Source organism: Balaenoptera borealis (assembly GCF_965194805.1).
Source record: "Balaenoptera borealis genome assembly, chromosome: X".
Classification (NCBI taxonomy): Eukaryota; Metazoa; Chordata; class Mammalia; order Artiodactyla; family Balaenopteridae; genus Balaenoptera; species Balaenoptera borealis.
Window position 1 is genome coordinate 127,082,100 of NC_138881.1, and position 3,647 is coordinate 127,085,746.

The 3,647-nt window shown below is 47.1% G+C and overlaps 1 pseudogene across 1 annotated transcript; it reads left to right on the forward strand.

Annotated features, from left to right (window-relative positions):
* The first annotated feature begins 1,580 nt into the window (after nucleotides 1–1,580).
* Nucleotides 1,581–3,150, forward strand: LOC309620102 (cytochrome c oxidase subunit 7B, mitochondrial pseudogene; annotated as a pseudogene). Its single transcript has one exon. The product of its transcript is annotated as a cytochrome c oxidase subunit 7B, mitochondrial pseudogene (transcript).
* Nucleotides 3,151–3,647: the final 497 nt, after the last annotated feature.

Sequence of the window (3,647 nt, forward strand, 5' to 3'; positions counted from 1 at the left end):
GCCTTGTTGCAGGGGAGAGCATGGCCCTCCCCGCTTTCTGTGACACTCACATGGCGGGGGGGGGGGGGGCACCAGGCCATCAGCAGCTGGACTTGTTCTGAGCCTGTGTGGCAGGGGTAACAGCAGGGTCCCCTATTCAAACTGAAACAGAAACAGTGAAAACTCAATGTCAAAGAAAGTGCTGCCATTCTTTCTACAGAGCATAAAACACTAAAAACCACATGCTTTCCCCTTATCCTGAGCATCCGCCGCAAGGCTGTCTTTCCAGCTGTCGCTAATTTAAAACAAAAAAAACGCTCATACTCTCAATTATAGGTGATTTTTGTCACAAAGATTGAAGGCATGCAAAGTATTGAGTCACTTCGTTGCTGGTTTTATGCGTCTCTCCAAACTGAATGAGCAGCAGTGCTTCACGGAAAGCGCTGCTCTGAAATTCCAGCTTTAATATTCTAAACAGGTTGAGTGTGTTATAGATGGCACTCTCAACCGTTGTCTACTTTTCCCCCACGAAGCATTGACTTTTATTTGTTTAGCTTTAAAAAAAAAAAAAAAGCCATGGGGCTGAAGGAATTAAAAGAGGAGGATATGCCGGGGTGAAGTGTGTGCTGAATGAACGTGTGGTGCAAAGGCAAGAGAAAGAAGCACTGGACCAGGGTTCATGGTCGACTCTGAACATGCAGACCCGTGGCTGCCCTTCTCCCGATGGGGGCTCCCCACCATTTCCCTGACGGTGACACCACCACTTGTCACTGACAGCCAATGGAAGAGTCAGTTCAGGCAGGGCCTTGAAAGCCATGGTGTCCCAAGGCCTGGCAACCACCATAGGCAGCAGGTCAGACTCTGCTCCTGTGACAGTCACATCACTTCTTTGAGCCTCAGTCTCCGATCTTAGAAAATAGCCTGACCAGCTACCTTCCAAAAGCTGGCTTAGGCGTATAGTAAAGAGGAAGCCAATCTGAAATGAACTTACTTTAAAAAGGAGAGAGCACAGGCTTGGAGAGCTCATCACCCTGGGGTTTCATCAGGGTTCTCTGAGCTCGCTCAGAGCCTCAGTTTTCTTATCCATGAAAATGGGGCTATAACAACCTCCCTGGGTTGTTGTATGAGTTAACAAAAATAATCTCTGGGGAGCACTCAGTCTAGTTCCTAGAAGGAGTAGACTTGAGTAAATGTTCCTTCTTCTTCCCTTTTGACTCTATCTTTGGCTTGAGCTCTCGGCTGCATTTCCCACAACAGTAACATACACACATTTAATGACAGGTGGTTGGCTTTGCCCCCACCCGTCTTCTTTACCTGCTGTCTTTTCTCACCCTCCCTCCACACCTCTCCAGTGCTCTCCTGGCTGGTGTCCCCTGGAGGAGGAAAGCCTCTGATCCGTTTAATCGCGCAGAGGAGTGGGACATGTCCACGTGACCCCTGGCAGGAGACATCTACAAAAGAGGAGGAAGAGGGCAGTGCTTCTACCAAATGTCAAATAGAGAGCTAGTGGGAAGCAGCCGCATAGCACAGGGAGATCAGCTCCGTGCTTTGTGACCACCTAGAGGGGGGTGGGATAGGGAGGGTGGCAGGGAGACGACGCAAGAGGGAGGAGATATGGGGATATATGTATATGTATAGCTGATTCACTTTGTTATAAAGCAGAAACTAATACACCATTATAAAGCTATTATACTCCAATAAAGATGTTAAAATAAATAATAAAAATTTTTTAAAAAAGAGGGCAGTGCTTTACCCCAATGAATGATCCCCACCATAAGACACGATGAAACATGCATAACAGGCCAGTGGAGGAGATGCTTGGGGAGCCGAGGTGGAGTAGAGTCAAGAGTTATAAGTATGTGCAGAACTTACAGGGCCAGCCCCACTGTCAATTATTGACACTAATTTTCAACTCCGTTCACTTCAAAAGTTAATGGTCGATCTGGCCAGAGCAGTTTCGACTTGTTCAGCTAAGAGAACCACAGTGGTCAGACCGCAAAACACAGTCAGTTTTGTGTTCGATCTGTATGAGCCAGAGCTGGGCCACCAACACCCGTTCACCGTGGCCAAGTAAAAAGAGCACCAAGCCGGAGCCCAAGAAAACAATGTTTGAGTCTCAGTTCTGCCGCCAGCTCACTGTGTGACCCTGGGCTAGTCTCTTGACGTCTCTGAGATTTAGCTGCTGACCTTGATAAACCGAGGGCCTGCATTAGATGACGCTGAAGGCCCGTCCTAGCAGGCACTTGCTGTGATCTAAGCTACGCCAGCTACTAAAAGAGCTGAGGAGGGACCCCACTTTGTGTGGGCAAAAATGCACTACCGAAGATGGCCCTCCAGCTAGTGGCTGAGTCTGAAAAGCAAAAGAAGGACTTTCATAAGGAGCAAACTTTCTTAGAGCAGTGGGTAAGAAAGAAACTTGAAAATAAGCCTTCTGGGCTTCTACCGACTTGGAAGGTGAAGTCAAAACTGAAGGACTGGAGTTGCTGCCGTTCTGTCTTTAGCTTCACGATGCTTCCCTTGGCCAAAAACGCACTAAGTCGTCTCGGAGTTCGAAGCATTCAGCAAACAATGGCAAGGCAGAACCACCCGAAGCGGGCACCTGATTTCCATGACAAATATGGTAATGCTGTATTAGCCAGTGGAGCCACTTTCCGTGTTGCTGTATGGGCATATACAGCAACACAAATTGGGATAGAATGGAAGCTGTCCCCTGTTTGCAAAGTCACCCCAAAGGAATGGAGAGAACAGTAATCATCCCAGCTGGTTTAATACTGAATTGTTTCAAAATCAACTCATAATTGATGCCAAGTAAAAAGCATTATGTACCCATTAACATATGGCGTGATTGTAGAAATAAAGTACATTTGAAAACTTAAAAAAAAGAACTGAAGGACTGGGACTTCCCTGGTGGCGCAGTGGTTAAGAATCCTCCTGCCAATGCAGGGGACACGGGTTCGAGCCCTGGTCCGGGAAGATCCCACATGCCACGGAGCAACTAAGCCCGTGCACCACAACTACTGAGCCTGCACTCCAGAGCCCGCGAGCCACAACTACTGAGCCCCCATGCCGCAACTACTGAAGCCCACACGCCTAGAGCCCGTGCTCCGCAACAAGAGAAGCCACTGCAATGAGAAGCCCGCACACTGCAACTAGAGAAAGCCCGCATGCAGCAACAAAGACCCAATGCAGCCATAAATAAATAAATAAAATAAGTAAATTTATATTAAAAAAAAAAACTGAAGGACTGGGGAAAAGTGTTGAGAAGTGACCTCCAGCTGACACAAAAGCCCTAGGTGGTTTTAATAATGATAATAACTAAACCAAGAATGGCCTTGCCTGGTCCACAGCCTCCCACTTGTTTGCCTACTCTGGGGTCTTTGCAAGAGAGGAGCACACCCATTGCTGACCTCCTGACTGGTCTCCGTGGGAGTTCCAGTTTTGAATAATAAAATACAAAAGCTGAAAATTATATCTCAGAGCAACACAAAGGATTTGGAGGAAGCTAGCCTTGAGGCCAAAGTGGCTCCCAGGAAAAGGATTTCTTTGTCACTCAAATGGGCTTGAAGGGGAATGTTTTAGAAGAACAACCCAGGAAAAGAGAAAATTAGTTTAGAGAAATCATACATGTCACAGACTAAATGAAAATTAACTTTTAATCAGAGCGAGCC